This window comes from Sus scrofa, chromosome 2 (genome assembly GCF_000003025.6).
Source record: "Sus scrofa isolate TJ Tabasco breed Duroc chromosome 2, Sscrofa11.1, whole genome shotgun sequence".
Taxonomy (NCBI): Eukaryota; Metazoa; Chordata; class Mammalia; order Artiodactyla; family Suidae; genus Sus; species Sus scrofa.
In genome coordinates, this window is record NC_010444.4 from 96,289,345 (window position 1) to 96,316,522 (window position 27,178).

Below are 27,178 nucleotides of genomic sequence, written 5' to 3' on the forward strand. Positions count from 1 at the left end.
AAGTAAATGATTTTGAACACTCCTTATAGTGGGGCACAGAATAAACATTTTATAATTTTTTATATTCTTTTTAACCCCTTTGGAAATAGCTAAATAGCTAATCAATACATTTGCTTGCATCTTTTCCATTTCCCTCCTTTTCTCCTTTTCTTTCCTTCATCTTTTCTGTGCCATCTCTTTATCTTCAGTTGTAAATTTTTTATTTTCATTTGTAAACTCAATAAAAACACATATGCATGCACACACACACACACACAGGTTATTAACAATCAGTTTTGCTTTGGGAAAGCTCCATTTTTCTGTTTCAGAATCATAGGATTTCATTAATAATATTTTTCTATTTATCTGAATCACTTCAAAATAAAATACTACTAACAAAGGAGCTTATTTCTAAACAATTAATGGTGTATGCTATAGACAGTATGGTCATAGAAAAGTTTCTATGATTATTTTTGTTATTAATCACTATAATTACTCTTTGATTACAATGATGATTAACTCACAGAGAATAAAGCGTGTGCTTATCTTTTTGATCTTCTATTTGCAAAGGATTTGTGTTCTTCCATCCACACATTCTCACCTCACCCTTACATAGCTGTGAGATTGTAGTTTATGAAGTCTATAGCCACAAAGTGACTCACACTGGAGAATAAAAGCCTGTGGTTTCCCTTACATTATCCCTAAGCTGCAACCTTTAAACTCCTTAGGTCAGTGATGATTAATTAAGTATTCTAAAACGTGAATGTGCATGCATACATACTTCTCATAATAAACACTTGTCTGTGCTCCTTTTTCATGACTTTCCCAAAGAGTCATTCAAGCCATTTTTCATATTTCAAGCTATACTATTTAGTGCTTGAAACTCAAGTAGAGCTTGACAATGATTTTTGGCTTGTCACTAGTACTGGGTGAGTCTTATCATTTGCCAATCCACATAAAATTAATTAAAATAAATGAACTACCTAAGCATGATTTTATCAGAAAGTAAATAACAGTGGACATAGAACATCCATATGTATCCATATGTTCACTTTGATTTTTCAGGACCTTAGATCCCTAAGTGCTGGTTGTCTGCTACTAGCAGGAGCAGGAGAACTGACCCTCTAAAAGAAGAGAAAGCTCTAGTGAGGATGGAACAATCCAGCACAGGGAACACTTCATCAGAGTGCCTCAGATTCAGATTCCTGGGCCTCGCCTCAGGGCCATTGAGCCACAATTGCAGGAATCTGCATTTTAACTAGCTTCTCTGTTGTTTCTTATGTATGTTTTGTTTGCAAGCCACTGCCTTAGTGCAGGGGTAAGCACAAAATCTGCAAAGTCCTAATTCTGTAACTCTACCTTTTCTCCATTATTCATTCCTGTTCTCCCAACTCAACAAGCTTTGTGGAACTTGTAAGTTAGTGAATGCCTTTCCAAACAGTAAGAATGAGAGTTCAGAATGGCACGAATTTTTCCATTGCTGGTCTTGGTTCATATTTTAAGACATACCACATGTATTCTGCCCATTGTAGTTGGAAAAGTGATAATGTAGGGACCCAATTCTCTTAAATTTCTGTACACTTCTTCATCTTCACTTCTCTAAGGAGTAGTGCTTATTTTTTCTTGGGTGGAATATGCTCCTTGGATCTCAGAATCCCAGCCTGTAAAATAGGCTCTGGATCCAGGAACCTCTACCTTAGTGACAGTTGGCCCACAAACACGTGCACTCAGTGATTGCTGGCTGCGGTGAGCCTAGGAGCCCTGCAGCCAGGACTAGCATTGTTCTTGATCACTTAGGATATGTGGCTTTTCATGAAAGAGTCTTTCAGTCAATACCAGTGTTCCTTATGACCTTGCAATTACCTCTATCTGCTGAGCAGTCACGAGGGGCCTTCACAACACTGGCATCCCAGGCAACACGGTGATCCACATTCCCAGCCTTTAACCTCTCTCCATACCCAGCTGCTGCCACTAACCTCTCTTGGATCCAGATATTTTTAACACCTCACATTAGGGGTTCTCTGCTGTGCCCAATTCTTGTTCCAGTGTTTCTTTGACATGAACAAATATATTCACGTGCTGGCTCACAGCAGTGAGTGTAGTGAAGGTTTTTTTCATTAAAAATTTTTCTCCTATTTTATAAAACCAAAAACATTAAATAACCATGAAGTCCTTTGTGTCAGCTTAGGCTTATAGAGCACTGAAAAGTTCAAAGCTATGTGTGGTAATATCATTTTGAGGGTAAGAGCTTTCTTGTTTTGTAACCAGGGTGCCCAAGTGGGAAAAATATGGCCAGCTGGTCTGTAGTGTATTACAAAGTGATTTTGTTTTGCTCTCTAATTTCATAGGTTAATATTGGTGTTTTAATTATTCGAAATGCTGATGTGATAGTCTACTTAGAGCAGTAGGGAGAGGCAGGGTATGCCTTTGCAGACAGGAACCCACCAATATGGCCCAGAGTCCTCTTGGGATTTCAAAGGCGGCAGAGGAAACTCCTTCTACTGGGTAACGAAAACTTCCTTTTCTATGATTTACACACAGCCCAGTAAAGAGTCTCATCCATTCAGGAGCCTCACAGAGGTTGCATGACTTGTTTCCAGTTATAAAATTACTAAGCAGTGAAAAGGAGACTACAGCCAAGCTGCCTACTTCTGCTCTGGTGTTCTTTGGACAGCAGTCAGTCTTCAACGCTAAGGAGAAAGCATTCATGATCCTTCAAAGGCAGATGAGGGACAAGTCATTGACCTTCACTAACACCCCTTTGAGATGCAGAGAAGTGACTGAATTTATTTGAAAGTCTTGTAATTTTTCATATTTTGCTTTGACACCTCTGTCTTTCCCAGTTGTTAGAAATGGATATTATTTACTGATTATTTTGCTTGCAATTGATTTGCATACTGTTATTTCATATTGTTAAATGGTTTGCTGATTAATGACTAATGTTGATTTGGACTAAATGTAATAGAAATTTATTTGTAAATTTAGATATATAATTTAGCTGCTAAATGGTATCATGGAGCTGTTGGAGGTGATTTTAGACTAATTCCTTGCAGGGAAACTCTGCCCATAATTTCCTCCCCTATCCTATATTAATGTTTTAAGCTCCCCTCTCTTTCTTTTTTTTTAAAAAAATTCATTTGCATGTCTGGATTTTTTTTTTTTTTGTCTTTTTGTCTTTTCTTGGGCCGCACCCGCAGGCATATGGAAGTTCCCAGGCTAGGGGTCTAATTGGAGCCGTTGCCAGCGGCCACAGCAACGCTAGATCCAAGCTGCGTCTGTGACCTACACCACAGCTCACGGCAACGCGGGATCCTTAACCCACTGAGCAAGGCCAGGGATTGAACCTGCAACCTCATGGTTCCTAGTCGGATTCGTTAACCACTGAGCCACGATGGGAACCCCTGCATGTCTGGATTTTAAAGTGAACATTCTCACAGGCAAATATTGCTCCAAAGCCCAGGGTTAACATAAATTATTTTAAATTCAGAATGTGGTAGATATCTACTAAACAATTTCTTTTCTGAAGGGTCAGAAAAAATTAAATATTAATTTGAATATATTTTCATGACCTTGATTGAATCTGTATGTTGTGCACCATTATCAAGTTATAGCAATATAAAGTATTTATTATATTATTAATCATTATTTGAATAAATACCAGATACTTTTATTAATACAGGATTATTGGGTTATAGAATTTCTGAGCTGTTAGGAAACACTTGCTGATGAAGACTCTGGGGTCCAGAGAGGTTTAGTAATGAACACACATACACTCACAAGCTAGCTGTTGAGTCAGTAATATGAACTTTTTAATATATTCTGCACTTGGGTATTATACTTGTGCTTATGCCTTGGTATATTTGGTATTTTTAATTATTCCATAATATTTCAAAAAAATTTTCAACCTGAGGTTTTCATTTTTGCATTCAACTTCTAAACACATATGCTTCCATTGATTACTTTTTATTTCTTCTTCATATACACCATAAATATTTTCAGCTTAGAAGTCAGTTTCAATGGTAAAGAGAATCTAAAAAAGAATTTATACCGTAGATATTTTAATGTATTTATGCTCTTTTTACAAATAATATTTTAATATGCCATGGTAAAATTGTATCTCTCTTGTAAGGTATTAAATTTGGTAACTGAAAATGGTTCTCCAAAGGAATGTAACTCACACTAATTCCGTGTGCTCTTTTTTACTTATAGCTTGACAGTCTACATGTTTAAGTCTACCAGAAAAAAAAAAAAAAATCACTGGATATGAAGTTGCAATACAGATCAAAGTCTGCATCCACATCCTCACATTGGTGACCTTGGGTAAATTTCATTTTTGTGCTTTTGTTTCATTTTCTTTAAAATGAGTTGTTGAAAGCTTCAAAGACTCTTTCAAAAATTTCATGAGCTTAAAAGATTTGATTGAAAAATATGTGTGGCCAGTGTTACCTGGCTACCCAGTATTTTCATGGACACATACTTGTTACATATGTCTGAAGTTCCCTTAAGGAAATTAACTCTTTTTAGGTGTGAGATACGGGCATTGGGGGAAAGGAGATAAATAAGAAAAGTAAGGGGAAACAAGTTAGTGACAAAGGAGGCATGATACCCAGTTGAAATGATTCCTCTTTTACTTCTTTATATCTACTGTCTAGTTATTCCTATTTGAAAACTTACTGGCACCAGGTATTATCAACAGGGATGACTAATATGTAATTTTTATCTTTACTGGGTTACATTTGGCCCACAGACAGTTGACAGCTGTCAGTCAGGTGGCTGGTCAATGAGGAGATACATATAAAGCTGCCAAAATATTTTTGTTTCTTTAAATACTTACAAGTAAACCATTTTAGCTGGAAACTTCTTTGTCTTGAAATTAAATAAATTGATGTTCAGAATGTAATTTATTGAAGTTGGTTTTTTGGAGAGCTGATACTTTCCCTATGAGTATCTCTATGAATTTATGAGGTAAACAAAATGTTTTTGTGAAAGGGAAGAATAATTAATTTTTTCTCCACTATAAGCTGTCCTTAATAAATGAAGATTTTTGCAAATAATGCTTAAAGTTTATGTGTTTTAATATTAAACTTTTAGGGTACATATGAGTCATTGCAAATTTAAGCCACAGTTTCTGACTAAGATTTATTTAAAGAAACCATCCCCATACATTGCGGGAGTTGGCATAGATATTTTCCTGAAGTAAAAGTTGAAGGTTTATCAGAAAGGACAAGTATGTAGCTGCATGTTGAACTAGGAATTAAAGCTTCTTCTCATGATTAAAAGAAAATATCTTGGAATTTTAGATTAAGCCCACCATTTAGGGTGGGATTAAAATTATAGATTTTAGTTATTTAGAAATATTTTAACTATACCTGATATCATTTTTAAAAGGTTAAGTCACACTTAAAAAGTTATGAGAGTCATAAAAAATAATTTGGAATAAGCTTTTATATTACATATAAGTATAATTAGTGTAAATGACAAACAGAATTATAATTATAGCCAGTGGAATTGCACATAAAAACTTAACAAATATAATTCTGAAATTGACTTGAGTGTTTTTCAGTTTTGCAAATAATCGTCATTTTTGTAATCAAGTACATTGATTCTTTAGGAATATAACATTTAACATTCCAAATAAATTAAAAAAAATTATCAAGTGCATGGAATACATACTCATTCTTTAAGAGACCAGTGAAGTTATCTAAAAAATTCAGTGACCATGGTTACTCAGGCGCCAGAATCAATATAAAGAAGGTGACAAAATATCACATAAAAATAGCAATTTGAAACCACAATATATTCCTTTTTAAAAATAAAATATACTTTAATTTTTTGAAGCATATCCTATAATAATAATTTATAATGTAAGTCAGATTTGAGTTTTGAATTTTTAAAATATAGTTTCATTAGAATGTAGATAAGATTGTATTTTAAAAATATTAGATTTTTTGGTACCATAGATAATTTCTGATTTTTTTAAAATATCAGATTTTAAATATTTCATGATTTTAAATAGCAGTTAGCTTAGTCTGAAAGAGTATGATACATATAAATTTGTGACATATCTGTGTCATCATTGGTTTGAAAATTGTTTTAGATACTGTGGTCGTTAAAAAAGTCAGATCTTAAAAAAATCAGATTTCTTTTTTTACTGTATGACAGTATGCTAAGCATGTACATTGAAAATTATTTATGAGATTATCTGAATAAAACAATTGCTTCATAGTATTAATTTATATTGGTAGAAGCATTGCTCTTCTTAAGCACCAATTCTACCCCCCACAGCCCAGAAAATTGACTTTATGCATAGTAATTTATAGCATTCTTGATCAATGCATGTTGTGTGTCTTTTACATTCATTAGTCCATGTTGCTTGTGAATATGGAATTTGGTTATTAAAATGGTTTCATATGTTTACTATGTATAGTCCCTAGCTTTGAGCTCCTTACTTGCTTAAATAAATGTTTTCAATTTGCTATAATACAACAATTTGTAGAGAAATGCTGTGAAGCATAGTTAAAAGAATGAGTCCTTGAAATAGAATCACTTTAAAAATATGTCCTAACATGTGGTCTCATTTTTCCATCTTTTGCATTAATTAAAATCCTATTCTGAAAAAAATATTTTTGTCTAAACTTTTGAATTCGCAAAATAAAAATATCAAATATATAAGTGTACTAATTTTGGAAATCAATGACGTAAAAACATGCTTTAGTACTGTATTGATGGTTTATTCTGAAGATTTTTCTCTAAAGAATCTCTTTGTAATGAGAAGAGGTTGCCACTTCTAATTATTAAAAATTCTGTGCAATACATGTTTTAAAAAGTGTATTAAAAATAAAATTAATTTCATATTTTCTCTAACCATATTTCTGTTAATGCATACATAAAAAATTCTAGCGCATGAAACTTTCGAAAAGAGCATTTACCATTTCACATTTTTATTTGAGGTTTATCAAAAAATAACATTTTATTCAGAATGAATAGATTATGACAGAATTAGATAAAAAGGAGACAGAATGATACGTATGTATTTATTTGAATTATCTAATATCATATATATGATTAATTCTTTACCTTTCAGATATTGAGGACAGTGATGAGAGACCCATATTAAAAATATAAAGTATTTTCTTTAAAAAAAACTTTTTTTTTAACCCTAAAAAATTGTCAAATGGTAACAGCCTTACTTTCTACAGCAGGAAAACCCACTGTTGAGTTAGTTGGCTTTGATTCCAATGGTCTCATCAGCCTTCTGAGTGTAGGTACCTCAGCAGTGCCTCTTCCAAGATAACAAAATCAACTTTTAGAGATTAAAAAATATATTTTGGCAATTGAAACTCACCAGTGCCTTTCTGCTTCTCCAGGAAGTTGTACCCGTCAGCACCTGCTGAGGGCTTTGTTGTCCAAACTCTGACAGGTAAAAAAATTCCTGTAGAATAAAGCCAGACCAGCTGGCTTTGAAGAGAAACCCCCCAGTTTGGGCTGCGTTTGCCTCCTCTCCTTTTCTATGAAGACCCAGGCTTTCCCCCCTTAATCGTCAAGCCGTAAGATGCGTGATCCCTGTGCACAAGTGTCTGGCAGGCCGAGGTGCACCTGTTCCTGTCACTCTGGAGTAAATTTAGCTGTAAAGGTATCACTGACAACCAGACCTTTGTCAGTGCTGGCAAAAGAACACAGAATTACTTTCTTCCCCTCCCCCACCTTCCAAGGCCCTGCTAGTTCACATGAAAAATATCAAATCGGAAGTCTACCCAAAATTCATTCCTAAAAAATGAGATTGCTTTCATATGGTAAAAAGTAAGCTTCCTTGTTTCATACAGACTTTAAAATTGCATTTCCAAGAATAATCTTGGAGCATGACGAGTTTTTGTTCAATTAATTGTGGCTGGAAACTTTTTAATAGAAACATAGCACACACTTACTTCATTTCAGGTTGTTAAATTGTGTTAAGCATTAAAGTTAGTTGCCATTCTTTGTGGTAGCTCATTTGTTCTTTTCGATCCAAAGAAATATAAGAAGGTTAAAACTCATCACATAGGAGGGATTAATCATGCTACCAAATTTAGAAAGCATGTAGTTCTGAGAGACTGAATGTCAAAATTGTGTGCTCATAGCACTTAAACTATTGAGAATGGAGGATCCCAGGACAACATTTAAAATGACAGCTAATGTCTGTGGAAACCCTGGGCGTTTAGGAGTGGCCTAAAGCTAGAGTTCTCTTTGATTACGGTAAGGACATTTATCATTTATATGCATTTTTTTTGATTAATGTCTTTATTGATGCTTTGAGAACAATTCCTTTTGAAGGAAAAGAGAAAGGCAGGCAGTGTTCATTGATAGGTCTGACATAAATATAGTAGTCAAGATATATAAAGCAGCCCTAGGAGTAATGTGCTTAGCCATGGCATTCTGAACTTCTGCTTTAATGATTATGATTTCTTAAGTACTGTTAAAAAAGAGTTGTGCAGAGTACCTGTTCTACCATATTAATGCCATTTACAAGGGCTGGGTGTGATGAGAAAAAGAAATCTGGGTCAAAATCAAAAAATGCTTTGTAAAATAAACAACGTTCTTATTTACTTACTGTGTATAAACAGCCACTCACCAAGCCTCATTTCTCCACAGGGCACCACTTTCAGATAAAAACATAGACCTGAATGGCATCATCCAGTATCCAAGGAAACCATGTAAGTACCTCTCTCACTGTGTACTTCTCTTATTCAGAGTTTAAAAGCTAGCTGAGTACTGAATAAGTGAGTGTTTTTATTTAATAATTATACGGGAGGTACTTTTTAGGAGTTTGCTAAAAAGAAACAGGTTCTTGATTGTTATATGCATCATAACAAAGCTCTTATGTTTTCATCATATTTTTTAAAATTATGTGCTTAGTTCCAACCTCTCCATCATTTCTCATTCTTAGGTACAAAACAGCTACTCAAAGTCCTGATGAATTGAGAGTTTCAAACTTTTCTAAGACCCATTAGTGTCTGAGAAACAATGTTTCAGAGTCCCTGTGCCAAGAATAGTTACCTAATGGTGATAAAGCTTTTTAAATTTTAAAAATTAAGAAAAATTATTTGAAAATATTATTTTGTTAGTAAATATTTGTAGCAGTTTATTTGGTTTGAGACTTGCTCGGGGATTGAGCAAGTGAGCGAAGAGATGAGATTAAGTATTTAAACAACCAAATCATCTTGAAAGCAAGTGTAATTTCCAAAATGCAAAAATTTGTTGGACAACAATTTGAGAGGTTGGCATATTATTTTCATTCATTTTTTCTCTTTTTCATTCATTCTTTCTCTTTTGCACCCAATTTAAGGTACATTTCAGTAGCTAATATCAGGGCCCTAATTAATTTTCAGAAATGATGGAATCTACTATGGAAATTCAGCTTTAAAATAACATAGTGTTCTAGAGATAGATCTATTTCTAAAATATTTGGATTATTCTATCAAGTATTTCTTTACTTGGACTTTATTATTTTCTCATATTTGAACTTTCTACTTTTGATATAAAATTATTTTCAATATTAAATTATTATTCATTATAGTTTACTTTTTTTTTTTGTCGTTTATCTTTTTTTTTTTTTAGGGCCACACCCACAGCATATGGAAGTTCCCAGGCTAGAGGTTGAAACAGAGATACAGCTGCTGGCCTATACCACAGCCACAGCAACACAGGATCACAGCCTCCTCTGAGACTTACACTGCAGCTCACAACAATGCTGGATATTTAACCCACTGAGAGAGGCCAGGGATCGAACCTGCATCCTCATGGTTACTAGTCAGATTCATTTCCACTGCTCCACAACAGGAACTCCATAGTTTACTTTTTAATAAAAATTCTTAAACATATACTCATATAATTATAGGCCTCTTTTTCTTTTTACCATCTGGATCAGCTAAATGGTCTATCTAGTTTTTTTTTTTTTTTGGTCTTTTCTAGGGCTGCACCCGCATATGGAGGTTCCCAGGCTAGGGGTCTACCTAATTGGCGCTGTAGCTGCTGGCCTACGCCACAGCAACGTGAGATTCGAGCCGGGCCTGTGACCTACACCAAAGCTCATGGCAATGCCAGATCCTCAGATCCTGCAAGGCCAGGGATCGAACCCACAACCTCATGGTTCCTAGTTGGATTCGTTAATCACTGAGCCATGACGGGAACTCCTGGTTTATCTAGTTTTTTTTAAAATGCAGACATATTACTTTTCATTAGGGTTTTCAGGAGCTGCATTTAAGTGCAACTGGTTCAGACTTGTGGTTTGGGAGTTTTTCATATTATTTGGGTTTACTTTTGTTACTGTTGTGTTTCTCTCTTTCTACTGCATCATGATTCCTTGCTAAGTATGAAGGACAGAGGTGATATCACTCAGTTTCTCTGCTAAGTTAGACATACCCTTTACCCATGAGGAGAACCTGGCTAGGCTATGAGTGTTTTTTATGCTAGTTACAAACTTCACAAGTGTGGAGTTGGAGGCCTGACATACTGCCCTTTGAACCAGGAATTTCATCACACAAAATAAAGATTGTACCATTGCTGGGTAAACTTTGAAGCAGATCAGGGTTAGAATAGATCATTAAAGAAGAAAGACAATACAAATTGGAAAGGAAAACTGGCTAATGTTATAATTCCCCATTTCGAGGAAATGGATATTTTAATTCAACCTCCTATACCACAGAAAAATGACTTAATAGAAATAAACTGATAAATGAACATCAGTTCATCAGTAGTGTTCTAACAAAGATCATTATGCAGCAAAACTTTCTGTGATGATGGGCATGTTCTATATCTGCAAGTCCAGTGTGGTAACCAGTAGCCACGTGTCTGTTGAGCACTTGAAATATGACTTGTGTGATGGAGAAATGGAATTTTAATTTTATTTAAATTTAATTACTTTCAATTTACATAGGCCATATGTAACTAGTGGCCACTGTACTAATATTTTGCTTTTATTGGAAATTAAAATACCCTCTTGCAAAGAGTTTTTAATCTTTTCGTATGCTATCATATAATATACCAAAAGATTAATATTTGCTTTGATATTTGAATTATCATTGTAGTGAAATATTTTATAACATTTCCCAGAGATGGATGTTTTTAATACTGTTGATGGGAATACATAATATTGATTTATAAGCCTGGGGTAGCAACTTTTAAAGTGGCCATTGTAAACAAGTCTGTGTTTAAAAAGAAAAACACTTTAATGAAAGTTCTAAGACGATAAATATTTTGAAAATACATTCTTGCAAATACTTCCTAAAATGTGACCAGCTTATACAAATGCACACGCTGGCCTTGATTCCCCAAAGTCGATCCCAAAGCACACATCAGGTTTTAAACATGCTCCTATAGCCTTTTCAGATATTTAGTGAAAATGAGCATTAGGATGCATGATATTTTAATAGTAGTGCTAGTACAGTAATGTTGTAGACAAAATAATTATCTAAAATACTGAAAATTTGAAATTAATATTTTAAAAATCAGTAAGTCAACTGATTTCTTATCCAGGAAATGGAGGGCAGGATTTAGATAAGGTAAGAAGAGAGAAGAGATTTCTTTAATCTGAACCTTGGACAAGCTACTCAGAGTATCCCTCTGACTGCCAAAAAAAAAAAAAAAAAAAAAGGAAAGAAAAAAGAGCAAAAGAAAAAAGAGTTTCCAGATAAGACATACTTACATACTTCCTAATGTATTATTGGACTTGAGAAAGAATTTTGCACATCTCCAAAGGTTTCTTTCCCCTCACCTCAAAACCTAAAAGCTTAAAAGTGTGAGCAGAAAGTGGAGATGTTAAACAGTAAACGTGGGAATGGCGAAATTGAATGGGATGAGCTGTGTTGCAAGAATGCTATTGGAAGGATAGCAGTCATATGCTCTGTGAGACTTCTCATACACCTCACCTTATTAAAAGAACAGGAATAAGTCACAACCATATTTATAGACCCACTTTTTTGGTCTTCTTTGATGTCTTTAGCTGACTTAGATTAGGTAGTCAAGTACTTGTATACTGTCAGATTTTTCAGAGAGAAATCCATCCTTGCTTAAAAGCTAGTGTTTTGTGTAGTCCTCCATTAAGGAAATTCTGCAAATCAGCCTTCAATATCCTCATAAAATATTATCTCTGATATCTCTGTGTCTGAGAAATTGTTTTAATGCAGAAACATAGACTGTGGCCTCTGAGTCTTTAAATCACTTATGTGTTTACTTATGTATTTTTACTTTTACTTATGGGTTTGTTACCTGAAAATTCTGAACATATTTAAAAGTAGAGAGTGATAGGAACTTGTATGCAATTATACTTACCTTCAACAGCTATCATCTTGTAGGCAACTTTGTTACACCATATCCCCATTTTTACCTCTCATTCCTACCCCAAATTACTTTGAAGCTAATCCCAGGCATGACATCATTTCATCCTTTAATATTTTAGTAGGTATCTTTAAAAGATGATTTTTTTGCGGGGAATTCTTTTTTATTGAAGTGTAGTTGATTTACAATGTTGTATTATATTCAGGTGCACAGCAAAGCGATTCAGTTATATATATGTGTGTGTGCATATATGTATATATATGTTTATACATGTATATATGTTTTCAGATTCTTTTTATTATGGGTTAGTATAAGATGTTGAGTAGAGCTCCATGTGTTGTAAAGTAGGGTCTTGTTGGTTATCTACTTAATACATTGCAGTATGTGTATCTTAATCCCAAATTAGTAATTTATCCCTCCCTACCACTTTCTCCTTTGGTAACCATAAGTTTGTTTACTATGTCTGTGAGTTCATTTGTATTTTGTAAATAAATCCATTTGTATCATATTTTTTCAGATTCTACATATAAGCAATATCATGATATTTGTCCTTCTCTGTCTGGCTTATTTCACTTAGTGGGGTAATCTCTAGGTTTGTCCATGTTGCTGCAAATGGAATTATTTCATTCTTTTTTATGGCTAAGTAATATTCTATTGTGGATATATGTGCCACATCTGCATCCATTCATCTGTCGATGGACATATAGGTTGCTTCCGTGTCTTGGATATCGTTAAGTAGTGCTGCTGTGAACATTTGGGTGCATGTGTCTTTTGGAATTATAATTTTCTTGGAATATATACCCAGGAGTGGAAATGCTGAATTGTATGGTAACTCTACTTTTAGTTTTTAAAGGAATATCTGTACTGTTCTCCATAGTAACTGCACCAATTTACATTCCCATCAACAGTGTAGTAAGTTCCTTTTTCTCCATACCCTCTCCAGAATTTATTATTTAGACTTATTAATGATGGCCATTCTGACTGGTTTGGCATGATACCTCATTGTCATTTCGATTTGCATTTCCCTAATAATTAGCAGTGTTGAGCATAGGACTTTTTTAATTGAAGAAATGAACCACATCTGAAAAAATAAACCAAACCATACCTAGAAAGTCAGTATTTCTTTATCGTTATCAAATATGTACAATCAGTATTCAAGTTTTCTCAATTGTCTCAAAATTTTTTATAATTTTTTTACTCTTTTGAAATAGAATACATATGATTCATACATTGCAATTCATTGATATTTCTCTTCTCTTTTAATCTATGTTTCACCTCTGTTTATTTTTCCTTATTTGTGGAAAAAACTGGATTGTGCTGGTAGAGCTTTCCATAGTTTGTATTTGCTCATGCATTCCTGTAGAGTTGTTTAAGAAGCTCCTCTGTACCATGTCTTTCCTATTCACTGGTGATTAAGACTCTGAACTTGCTAGATTCATTTGGAGAAGGCTGGGCAGGACTACTGGTTCTCTCTCTATCTGAGATGTTAGCAGGTATTGATCATTGGTTAGCTCCTTTTATTCCATAAGGAATACCCAGCCTTGGAAAGTTTCCTCACACATTGGCCAAGATCAGTACTCTGCTAAATTCCTGAGTGGGACTCTCTGCAGATCTCAGGAGACCTTTATCTGTGCAGCAGCCCTGTTCACATGCTCTGACTTGTGAACTGTAACCACCTTGTTCTCCCATGCCTTCAGTTCTGCTTCTGCAACTTGGGGAATTTGTGTTCCTTGAGTTATCTGCCCTGTGCCACTGCCAAGAAACCCTTAAGACAGTAAGCAGGCAATCATGATTCACCTCCTTGGTTTCTTATCTCTCGGAGATCACTGTTCTACATTGCCTGATGTCCTATGTCTTAAAAATCATTATTTTGTATATTTTTCCAGAGTTTGGTTGTTGCTGTTTTGAAAAAGAGGGTACATCTAACCCCTCTCAGTCTATCTTGGTTGGATGGGAAGTCTCTCAAATTGTTTCATTAAAAAAGTTTTTGGAGTTCCCGTCGTGGCTCAGTGGTTAACGAATCCAACTAGGAACGATGAGGTTGTGGGTTCGATCCCTGGCCTTGCTCAGTGGGTTAGGGATCCGGCGTTGCTGTGAGCTGTGGTGTACGTTGCAGACGTGGCTCGGATCCAGCGTTGCTGTGGTTCTGGCGTAGACCGGAGGCTACAGCTCCGATGAGACCCCTAGCCTGGGAACCTCCATATGCCATGGGAGCGGCCCAAGAAATGGCAAAAAGACAAAAAAAAAAAAAAAAAAAAAAAAAAAGGTTTAACCACGAATTCCCATTGTGGTGCAGCAGAAACAAATCTGACTAGTATCCATGAGGATATTGGTTCGATCCCTGGCTTCTCTCATTGGGTCAGGGATCTGGTGTTGCTGTGAGCTGTGGTGTAGGTTATAGACGTGGTTCGGATCTGACGTGGCTGTGGCTGTGGCTGTGACTGGCAGCTGCAGCTCCAATTCGATCCCTAGCCTGGGAGCTTCCATATGTTGTGGGTATGGCCCTATAAAAAACAGCAAAAGAAAAGTTTAACTATAGCTTATTAATTCAAACAGTATCTTAACATGAAGCTCAGTAGTTAAAGCAAGCTGAAAAATTTTCCACTTGAAGTGTGTATGTGTCCTTTGGAACACTGCTGAAGTCTTTAAACTGCCAGTGCAACTTCTAGGACCTCTTGCTGATATTTTCCCTCCCAACTAATTATACTTTTTCCACAAGATTAGTCCTATTTTATTTTCTGCCATTTATAGACAGTTTTGTGGTTCATTCATTAATTCCTTCAGCAAATACTTTTGAGTATCTATTATTTGTTGTGTAAGGGGTTGGAGAAATAGTGATGAATATGACAATACTTATCCCCTTAAAAATCTTGCTGTTTATTTTCACACTGAAACTTGTACTTGAATATTCATAATAACTTTATTAGTAATAGCCCCAAACTGAAAATGCTCAAAAGCTCATAATGAATGAGTGGGTAAACAGACAGTGATATATCTTTAGTATCACTACTGCTTAGCAATAAAGAGTAATCAACTACTGTTGTGGACAACAACTTGGATGAACCTCAAGGAAATTGTGCCGAAAGAAAAAAGTTGATCTTAATCAGATACATTATTGTTTGTTTCCATTTATACAATATTCATAAAATAACATAATTACAGAGGTGGAGGATGGATTCCTGTCTGCCAGGGCTGAGAAGGGAGGGGAGGGAGTAGGTGTGGACATGAAAGGGGGGTAGCACCAGGAGCCTGTGGTGACCATACAGTTAAGTGTCTTGATGTGCTAGTGGTTACTCAAAGCTACACCTGTGATAAAGTTGTGTACCGCTAGATACACAAACACACACATAAGTGCATGCATAAGTGGTAAAATCTGAATAAGCTCTGTGGATTGTACCCATGTCAGTTGCCTGGTTTTACTGTTGTAGTTTTGCAAGATGTTAACATGGGAGTGGAGAAAGGGGCTAGAAGAAGGGTACACAGCACAGGAAGTTTTTTTGCACCTTTTTGTGAATTTTTAATTATTTCAAAATAAAATGATTTTTCTTAAAAATATTACAACTTCGTGGACGACCCAAGGACCGAAATAGCCAGTTGCAGTACATTGTAATAATAGTTACTGAGAAGGACTATAGAGTGTATGGAGGAATACCTCATTCCCAAGGACACAATGTCTTTACTATTCCCTTGTCTCCTACAGCTTTCCAGTCAGGTCCTGCTTCTATTTGAGGGGCATGTATATATATATTACAGAAGGCTTGTGAGTAACCCTCCTCCACCCTCACCACACAATGATGTGTCCTATTCATTAAGGCCTCAGTAAAATATCTTCACCATACAAGGCAAACATTTTATAAGAATGAGCACATAAAAAGTAACAGGAGCCTCGTGTTCTCACGACATGTTCAAACCTAAGTTCAAAGACCTATTCCAAATTTAAATATCAATGAGTTTTGGATTACACACAGCTTTGGCTCATCTCACGCTCTATTCTGCCATCAACCCCCCTCAGCTGAAGCTCTACTCTGACCTGTTTAGAAATTAGCCTTTGTGTGTGAGAACAAACACAGAGCTGTAGTGGGTTTGGTACATAGTCCCTTGTTGCTGTAATGTATTTTACTTCAGTGACAGACTGTTACGTATTTTGAGTTTTAATGGTTAAAAAAAAATTTTCCCCGTTGGAACTAAGTAGAAAATGTATTATTTCTCATATATTGGGGGACATAGTTTGGGTCTATTTGTATTTCGTAGGAGGCCACTAGAAAAGCCATTCTATGTGAATTTACACCCTTGTCACATTGTGACAACTCAGTTGTCTTAGAATTTTTATTTAGTTCTGTCTGAATTTTATGAATCCATGAATAGGTGGGCTGACAATGTATAAGCTGGAAATATTTTGATTTTATTCCTTGTTACTGTTCCAGAAACCCACTACTCCTCTCAGTGTCAGAGGACCTCCTTGGAGTTGGAGGAGGGTGTCTGTGTCAGTAACTGTGTGTGTTACTGGAATATTCACTGGGCAGCAAACATCCATAGAGTTTTTAATTGCGTCTGAGTCTCTCTGAAATAGGATCTCAAGGTACACTGATAAGCACCTTTAGTTTCTGTCCTTTGCCTTTACAAACATAGCAGCCAATTTGAAATTGCCAGTATATACTTAAATTCACACTTAGTTCTATTTTTTGAACTCATCATTTTGTTCTTTTTTTTTTAAAATTGATGAAGTGGTCGAGTCTTTTTTTTTTTTTTTTTTATCTTTGTAGAGCCACACCCACAGCATGTGGAAGTTCCCAGCTGTGGCCGCTGGCCACAGCAATACAGAATCCAAGCTGCGTTTGTGACCTCCGCTACAGCTCATTGCAATGCCGGATCCTTAACCCACTGAGCAAGGCCAGGGATCAAACCTGTGTCCTCATGGATACTAGTCAGGTTTGTTACTGCTGAGCCTTGAGGGGAACTCCCAGGTGGAGTCTTGATCAACTTTTTTCAAATTTTCCTAAGATAGATATATTTTAAATTTAACAGGTCATTTATTATTCATCAGGTCCTGAGACTTTCTCTTATTTTTTTTATGGTGACCATTTGTTTACTACTACTCATTTTGACATTTTATTAATTTTGATTTTTGAATAAAAACTTATTTGTCTGCTAAGTCCTTTAAAACTATTTAAGAAAACACACAGGACTAGGTCAATAGTATAGCTGACTTAGAATATTTCTCTCTTATTTTCCAGTAATTTGTGCCGACTGGGGGGTCTGGATATTTATATGGCCGTGATTTTTTCTGCGTCCTATTATATCTGTGTATATCTGAGAAAAGTATTACTTACTCTTATTTATTTCTTTAAAATGTATTTATTAGAAGGACTCTTAGGGTTACATAACATTTCACATGTTCTGTACTTTTCCTACAACCTTAAGATTGTACTATGTTAGTCTGATTCTATAATACTATTAAATATTACAAGTATTTTTTCTGGAGAGGAATAGGGATTAACAGGAAGCAGTGGCTTTTTCATAGATTTGGGAAGCTCTGAAATGTTATTTTTTCTAGGTAGCCTAAATATCCTTGAAACATTAGTTTTGGAATAAGAGTTGCATAAGCACCAATATAATCCCTCCAGTTTATAAAGATAGAGGCATTGCCACCACATGACTTCCTAGCCCTGCATCTACTTGAACAAAATTGAGCTGAATGTACTCAGGCTCCCACCTGTAGCCATGCTTATCAGTTTCTGGACCAAATCCAACAATAGGAAGCATAGTTCGAGCCTTTCACTTTTTTTCTCTCAGTGGGTACATCATCTGGTGGTCCAACTGCAGGTGTTAGGCTTACTGCTCATTCTCACCTTGAATCTCTGTAGTCCACTGGATCTGGGGGACCATGACTCTGAGCCTAGCCCCAGGCACTTCTGTGGCCTCACAGTCACAGAAATTATCCCTTTTCTCTTTTTACAGGACAAGGCCTCTGCTAGGTCTCCTTGGCTCTTTGGATGCTGTCTCTGTTTTCACACTCTGGTATCTAACAGATGTGATCAGATCTGAAGGCGACCACTACTCGCCTGATTTCTAGGTTTTCAGATAGTTGCTCCTTCCTCTGCCTGAGTTGATACCATATTACCTACAGCTGCATGTGACTTCTTCACTGTGCCCTTTGAATGTTGTACCTGTCTATCTCACTGACCTTTGGTGACAGCCTTGGACAGGGCCCACTCTGTGCTTATGATTCCTAAATGTGAGAACAACTGACCCGGCATTGCTAAACATCCATGATGCCTCACACCTGTGACTGGGCAGTGCCGCAGACATAGTGTCTCTGATTATGCCATAGTGAGGGGCTCACTCTCTTTCTTATATGCTATTTAACAATTCGTAGTTCCAAAAAGCTTCTTCATAACTTACAAGACAATTACTATAAGGAGCAGAACAAAGGCAAATAAGAGAGAAGGGGTGGGAGAGTTCCCGCTGTGGCTCAGAGGTAACAAACATGGCTAGTATCCATGAGAACGTGGGTTTGATCCCTGGCCATGCTCAGTGAGTTAAGGATCCATCGTTACTGTGAGCTGTGGTGTAGGTCACAGATGCAGCTTCAATCTCATGCTGCTGTGGCTGTGGTGTAGGCCAGCAGCTATAGCTCCAATTCAGCCCCTAGCCTGGGAACTTCTGTATGCTGTGGGTGTGTCCCTAAAAAGAAAAAAAAAAAAAAAAAGCAAAAACAGAAAACAAACAAACAAAAAACACCAACAACAAAAAAAGAAGGGGCGGGATTTTTTTTATTAAACTGAACCAGAAAATCAAGGTCCTCCTGCAAAAAAAAGCCTGAAATTGAGTGACTTGAATTTTAGACTCAAGCGTTCTACCAGTCACAGAAAAGGGAGGTATAAAAACTGATGCCACTTACTGTCACAACAGAGTGGGGATGGGGCAGAAGTTTCTCTTAATCATGAAAGGTGCTCCCTGGAGTTCCCATTGTGGCTCAGTGGTTATCGAACCTGATTGGCATGCGTGAGGACATGGGTTTGATCCCTGGCCTTGCTCAGTGGGTTAAGGATCCAGCATTGTCATGACCTGTGGTATAGGTCGCAGGCACAGCTCAGATCCCATGTTGTTGTGGCTGTGGCATAGGCTTCCACTCTGATTAGACCCTATTGATTAGAGCCCTAGCCTGGGAACCTCCATGTGCCCTGGTTGTGGCCCTAAAAAAACAAAAGACGAAAGAAAAAAAAGAAAAAGAAAAAGAAACAAAAGATGATCTTGTTTTTCTAACTGTATTTTTGGGAGGAATGTATTGTGTGGCTCATTATATAATATTTTTATATCTGATAATCATATTAAAATGACAGTGCATGTGACTGAATTTTATCCTTCTTTTCTAGCATGAAATATTTCAAAAGTCATTCTTCTTCAAAATGCCTTTTTAATAACTTTCTGGTATCCACAGTAAAAAGTGAAATGATTCATCTGAAAATAATTTAATAATATACATATTACACTCGGTATATCCGGACACATTATAATCTCAGCAGGTAACCAGTATACAAAGTATTGATATATTTTATTTTCTTTTTTCTTTTGTAACTAAATCTTTGAAGTCCAGGGTATACTTTATTCTTACAGCATGACTCAGTTTGGCCTAGTCACATTTCACATGCTCAGTAGCTGCATGTGGTGGGTGGGGAGTGGTGGAAGGAGCAAATCTTGTTTGCTGTAATATCCTTATGATAGTTTTGGTCTTCAGATTTCTCAGCTACAGTTATCATCAGGTACCTTGAAAAGCAAATTTTTCAGTGTTCTTTGTACCGAGTGGTCATTAATCCAGAAGTTATCATATTATGTCACCAAAACAAATTTGTTGGGAAGGTCATTAGTGAATGCACTAACATGTTATCTGGGAGAATTTCTTGATCTGTATTTATACCACCTAGTTCCTTGAGACTTTCATGATTTCACCAGCTTTCTCCACTAGGGTTCCAATGGGAATTAGTTTGTATTTTTTCAATGATATTCATGACTTTTTGTTTGACATACAGTTACTGGTTAATTTTCTTGTTAGCCTCTTGTTGAGAACTGAGACTTGTTGTCTGTCCTTCTCCCCTTCAGTGCCTTTCATGTAGTGAAGGGTGGTCAGTTATTCTTGGTGAATGAACACATATGTGTCTTTTCCCCTGATTTATGGTCTGGAAAGAGGGGGCATGCTTTTGACTCCTTTGGTATATTTGCAGCATAGTATGCAGAATGTATTTGGTGCTTAAAGAATTCTGCTGAGTGGACCCAGGACTTATAATTGGGCTTCCTCATCTTGGTCCAAAACTGTATCCATCAAACTGTCAAATTACACCCCTGAAAAGAAAATCATTGTTTTCATTTGGGGGAAGAAATGTAAACACATTACCAACCTATCTTGCTGGTTCCTAACTGACTCTATGAAAAAAGGAAAGAATTAATGGAGAGAGTGACATTACCTTTGGTTAAATTATGATAAAATATAATCCACAATTTTTACTAGAAGAAAAAGTAGAATGATTGTTGTAGTTCCTAAACATGATGAAAGAATGTAGTCTGTGTATATTTGAATCATTCATTCTTTCATTTCCTAAACACTGAACACCTGTTATAATTAAGACCTTGTGTTAGGCACAGGAAATTAAAAACATAAAAAAGTTTTGACCCTCAAGTGGCTAACATTTTAATTGGAAAGCCAGATTATGCTAAAAACCTTTTTAAAACATTTGTGGAATTAGGGTGATGGTGGCATCATAGAATGGCTTTGGGAGTGTTCCTTCTTCTTCAGCCTTTTGAAATAGTTTAAGGAGGGTGGGTCTAGGTTCCTCTTTGTATGTTTGGTAGAATTCACCTGGGAAGCCATCTGGTCCTGGACTTTTATTTGTAGGGAGTGTTTTTATGACATATTCAATTTCATTTCTAGTGATCAGTCTGTTCAGTTGATCTATTTCTTCTTGATTGAGTTTTGGCAGGCTGTAAGTCTCTAGAAAGTTGTCCATTTCTTCTAGGTTGTCAAATATATTAGCATACAATTGTTCATAGTATTCTCTCATGTTTTTTTCTATTTCCATAGTATCCATATGATGCCACCATCATCCTAATTCCAAAACCAGACAAAGATACCACCAAAAAAGAAAACTATAGGCCAATATCTTTGATGAATATAGATGCAAAAATTCTCAACAAAATTTTAGCCAACCAAATCCAACAACATATAAAAAAAGATCATACACCCCGACCAGGTGAGATTCATCCCAGGTTCACAAGGATGGTTCAACATATGCAAATCAATCAATAAAGATGGTTCACAAGGATGGTTCAACATATGCAAATCAACCACATTAACAAAAGAAAAGTCAAAAACCACATGATCATCTCAATAGATGCAGAAAAAGCATTTGACAAAGTCTAACATCCATTCATGATCAAAACTCTTACCAAAGTGGGTACAGCGGGAACATACCTTAACATAATCAAAGCCATTCATGACAAACCCACAGCAAATATACTACTCAAGGGAGAAAAGCTGAAATCCTTCCCACTAAAATCTGGAACGGGACAAGGATACCAACTCTCACCACTGTTATCCAACATAGTATTGGAAGTCCTAGCCATAGCAATTAGACAAACAAAAGAAATAAAAGGCATCCAAATAGGAAGAGAAGAGGTAGAACTGTCACTGTATGCAGATGACATGATACTCTATATAGGAAAACCCCAAGGACTTAACCCAAAAACTGCTTGAACTGATCAACAAATTCAGCAAAAGGAGCAGGCTATAAGATTAACATTCAGAAATCAGTTGCTACTGATTTCATTGTATACTAACAATGAAATATTAGAAAAGGAATACAAAAACACAATACCTTTTAAAATTGCACCCCAAAAAATCAAATACCTGGGAATACACCTGACCAAGGAGGTGAAAAACTTATATGCTGAGAACTGTAAAACATTAATCAAGGAAAGTCAAGAAGATGAAAAGAAATGGAGAGATATTCCATGGTCTTGGGTTGGAAAATTAATATTGTAAAAATGGCCATACTGCTCAAAGCAATCTATAGATTCAATGTAATCCCTATCAAATTACCCAGGACATTTTTCACAGAACTAGAACAAACAATCCAAAAATTTATATGGAACCACAAAAGACCCAGAATTGCCAAAGCTATTCTGAGAAACAAAAACCAAGCAGGAGGCATAACTCTCCCACACTTCAGGCAATATTACAGAGCCACAGTCATCAAGAAAGTGTGGTACTGGTTCCAAAACAGACATACAGACCAATGGAACAGAATAGAGAACCCAGAAATAAACCCAGACACCTGTGGTCAATTAATTTTTGACAAAGGAGGCAAGAACATAAAATGGGAAAAAGACAGTCTTTTCCGTAAGTCTTGCTAGGAAACCTGGACAGCCACATGCAAATCAGTGAAACTAGAACACACCCTAACACCATGCACCAAAATAAACTCAAAATATAATACAACACACCATCAACCTCCTGGAAGAGAACGTAGGCAAAACATTCTCTGACATCAACCTTACAAAGGTTTTCTCAGGTCAGTCTCCCAAAGCAACAGAAATAAAAGCAAACATAAACCAATGGGACCTCATCAAACTGACAAGCTTTTTCACAGCAAAGGAAACCAAAAAGAAAACAAAAAGACAACTTACAGAATGGGAGAAAATAGTGTCAAATGATGCAACTGACAAGGGCTTAATCTCTAAAATATACAAGCAACTTATACAACTCAACAGCAAAAAAGCTAACAACATAATTGAAAAATGGGCAGAAGACATAAATAGACATTTCTCCAAGGAAGATGTACAGATGGCCAATAAGCTCATGAAAGAATGCTCAACATCCCTGATTATTAGAGAAATGCAAATCAAAACTACCAGGAGATACCACCTCACACCAGTCAGAATGGCCATCATTAATAAGTTCACAAATAACAAATGCTGGAGGGGGTGTGGAGAAAAGGGAAACCTCCTGCACTGTTGGTGGGAATGTACCACCAACAGTATGGAGGTATCTTAGAAAACTATACACAGAACTATCATATGAACCAGCAATCCCACTCTTGGGCATATATCTAGACAAAACTTTCCTTGAAGAAGACACATGCACTCGCATGCTCATTGCAATGTTATTCACAATAGCCAAGTCATGGACATAACCCAAATGTCCATTGACAGATGATTGGATTAGGAAGATGTGGTATGTATACACAATGGAATACTACTCAGCCACAAAAAAGAACAAAATAATGCCATTTGCAGCAATGCAGATAGAACTAGAGACTCTCATACTGAATGAAGTCAGAAAGAGAAAGTCAAATACCATATGATATCACTTATATACAGAATCTAATATATGGCACAAATGAACCTTTCCACAGAACAGAAAATCATGGACTTGGAGAATAGACTTGTGGTTGCCAGGGGGGAGGGGGAGGGAGTGGGATGGATTGGGAGCTTGGGGTTAATAGATGGAGACTATTGCCTTTGGAATGGATTAGCAATTAGATCCTGCTGTGTAGCACTGGAAACTATGTTTAGTCACTTAAAATGGAGCATGATAATGTGAGAAAAAAGAACGTATACATGTATGTGTAACCGGGTCACTGTGCTGTATAGTAGAAATTTGACAGAACACCGTAAACCAGCTATAATGGGAAAAAATAAAAATCATTATATATATATATATATATATATACAATTGTGAGTTTAGAGCAAGCTAGGTACTAATGGGAAAAAGATTCAGTAAATCTAATTTTCACTCTGTTTTTCCTTCAGTGGTGTTGGCTAATAAGTATTTTTAGAGTAAGTGTGGTTTGTTTTTAAAGAAGTTACATTATTTGGCATTTATTACATTTTATTTATTTCTTTGATTGATTAATTGCAGTTAAATTACCTTAGCATGCTAGAACAGATTTTACAGATTTTGACATATGATTAAATAGCATAAAGCATAACTAATGTGGGTTTTTAGTGGCATGCTATGTATTAAAGCATAAAATTTAAACACACACTTCATCAGGAATTTTTGCAGTTACAGTGAATTAAAAAGATTTAGATATTGGAACTCTTCCCCACCACTCCATGCCTTAAGGGAGGGGCATGGATTTTATAATTGAGATTATTATAGAAGAGTGTCCTGACATAACTGATTGACATTAGTGATGTGCCTTGAAAGTTCAAATTCAAGGTGTGCACTTATTTCAGTCAGCTTATTCTGAATGTTTAAATAAGAAATACTATTTCTGGGTATTCTGAATAACTCGTTGTACATTTATTCCTAATAGTGAGCATTTGGACTAATGATGGATTACTAATGAGCATGTAAATGTACCACCTGATTACATTAATATATGATCTTCCATGACGAGATCTGAAATGAACATTTCTAATATGTATTTCTTTTCCCCAAATGGCACTGTGGCGTACACTGAGCAGGACTGAGACAAGGGTGTTTTTCTTAAGAGCCACTGATTTAGTCAATTATCAAAAATCACATTATAATAAATGCTGTTCTAAGAATTTTGATTAACCTTTAAATAAATGTTACTTTCAGAAAAAAAATCTCCCAAATGTGTTAATGATAAATGGTGAAGTGGTAGTAATTGCAAGGATGGCTTTATAGATAATATAGTTAATTGACACCACCCTCTCAAACATATATAGCACATCAGCTGCTATGAGGCTACGTGATAGTAATGGTGTCTGTAACATTTTTGATGCATCAAGGATGACATGAGCAAAATGGAAACTTAGAGTGCTCACCAGGGTCATTCTCTCATGGACATCTGATGCCCATGGTCAAGTAAATTTTTAATGACACATAGTCACTACACACCTTTCAGCCTTCTGAAGAGGTAAGTGTACATTGATCTGTCCTAATTAGCCTTGCAGAGTACCGCAGACATCCTTGCATGAACGCTATTATTTAATAAAATGGAAGCTGTTTTTTTCACAAACTCAGCATTTGCTCCTGGGATGGCTGTATTTGTTTTTTAAACTCAAGTCTCATGTCTTTGTCTAGCAATGTATCATCAATGCAGCTGCATAAAAAAGTAAGCAAAATTAAGGGATGGGTCTGATTGTGAAAGTTCATTGCTATTATAAGAAACTCATAAGCACACATCTATTCCTTTCCTAATGTATAGGGTGCTGACTGCATAAAATTGCTTGGAAAGACATTCAGGATATACAGGCAATTCTGTTGAGGTGTGCAGTGGAATGCTTTTATGTTTGGCAGTAAAGGTGGCTCTGAAATATCTGATTTGTAAAATAAAAGGTATCCAAAACAATTTGTAATTGCTCTAGATTGGAGCATTAGGGACATCCACTTTTCTTTAAGAGTTTAGGTTTCTTCTGAGCTTGGGTTCGGTAACCAAGAATCCTTCATTTGCTTAGAGTTGAAATTAATCGAGCATTGTTTAGGATAGGATTTGGAAGTAGGGGAATTTCCTATATAGATGCTCCTTATAATTGTGGTGCTATTCAGTTCCAAATGGAATACAGACCAGATGGTGTTAAATCCCACCCTAGGGATGAAGTCTACAGCCAGAACTTTTTAGAGGCACAAATATCACTTGGTGAATGTGGTTACTGGTTACAGATTATTTTGCTCTTAAGAAATGGAACAAGAGGAGGTTTCTGTCAAGTTGTAGGCCTGGCCATTGATGACAATGTTTGGAGTTGCCCTTGAATGGAAGGAAATCAGGCATCTCTTCCTGCTGTTTCATGATCACAGAGTTAACTCTCAGGCTCCATAAATGCCTCCTTTACTTGCTTGCTGATATCTGAAGTTGCATAATTAGAGATTAGAATTTTTGGATTTTGCAAATATCCCTAGAAATGATAACCCTTGGTTTAAATCAGAGCCATAAAACTCAGTGTGAATGAACTTAGCTCTTTCTGGAGAACAGGTTTTTGAAAGTGGGATGTGTAGAAAAATACAAGGACACCGAGTAACAAGGGTGTAGGAGAAACTGCCTTGTGGGCATTGTAGGGGCAAGGTGAAAGGCTCTGAGTGGGGAGGATTAGAAGAGCAGAGGACAAGCTTTACTTTTTTTACCATATAGGAAACCTCTAGAAACGTCAGACTTTCTCATTATAGTTTTAAAGCACTTTTAAAAATCCTGGTGGGAAACAGAATTTGTTTTCAGTTTTCTTAGGTTTAAAATTTATGCTTTCTTTGCTAACAGATATTTTCTTTGAACTGCCTAGTTCATTTATTTAAGAAGCACTTATCAAACAACTACTATAGGCTAAATAGTATGCTGGATGCTAAGGAAAAAGACATAATTCCCATATATTATGGCCTTATTTGGTCACTATGCTCTATGATATAGGTAACAGACAACCTAGCTGTACCTGGCTTTAGGAATAAGGTAATTTTGTTGGCCCCACCACTGAAAGTCCAGTGGTAGGGTGGGATTCAGGGACATCTTACTCCAGTAATTTTGACTTAGTTTTCCCTTCTTTCTTTACCTTCTTGTTGGGTCGACCTCATCAGTGGCTAGTGGCAAGATGTCTATCAAGTGAAAGGGGCAATTTCAGAGCCCTTCTAGAAGAGTTAGAAAGGCTTTCCCAGAAGCTTCAAAGTAACCTATTCTTGGATTTTATTAGCCCAAGAGGCCAAGCTTGTATAGGTAATTAGAAGACTGGTGGATGGAGATTACATATGGGTTCAGTGAGAGTGTTGGCGGTGATGGGAGGACATCCATTTTAGATCGATGGAGATGGAGGATTCAGGGAAGGATTCCTTGAAAGATGCTACCCAAACTAAATCTAAGAGGATGAGAAGGAAGGGGGAGATGGGAGTGATATGTAGGGAATGAGGGAAGCAGGTGCAAAGGCACAGAAGTGAGAG

The 27,178-nt window shown here is 36.2% G+C and overlaps 1 protein-coding gene and 1 long non-coding RNA gene across 17 annotated transcripts in view; one reads left to right on the top strand and one right to left on the bottom strand.

Annotated features, from left to right (window-relative positions):
- The window catches only part of MEF2C (myocyte enhancer factor 2C), a 174,521-nt gene extending 166,938 nt beyond the window's left edge, over positions 1-7,583 (bottom strand). For 3 of the 13 annotated variants that reach the window (XM_021082273.1, XM_021082102.1, XM_021082151.1), the window contains exon 1: positions 7,325-7,544. The gene's annotated coding sequence lies outside the window, so the exon portion shown is untranslated. Of the gene's footprint in view, positions 1-7,324 lie in introns of all 13 variants that reach the window. The other 10 variants (XM_021082212.1, XM_021082108.1, XM_021082248.1 and 7 more) reach the window with 9 other exon arrangements.
- The window catches only part of LOC102159394, a 335,205-nt gene that overhangs the window by 8,111 nt on the left and 299,916 nt on the right, over positions 1-27,178 (top strand). For all 4 annotated transcript variants that reach the window (XR_002341807.1, XR_002341809.1, XR_002341810.1 and 1 more), the window contains exons 2-3: positions 4,189-4,299; positions 8,608-8,669. This is a non-coding gene — a long non-coding RNA (uncharacterized LOC102159394). The remainder of the gene's footprint in view (positions 1-4,188; positions 4,300-8,607; positions 8,670-27,178) is intronic.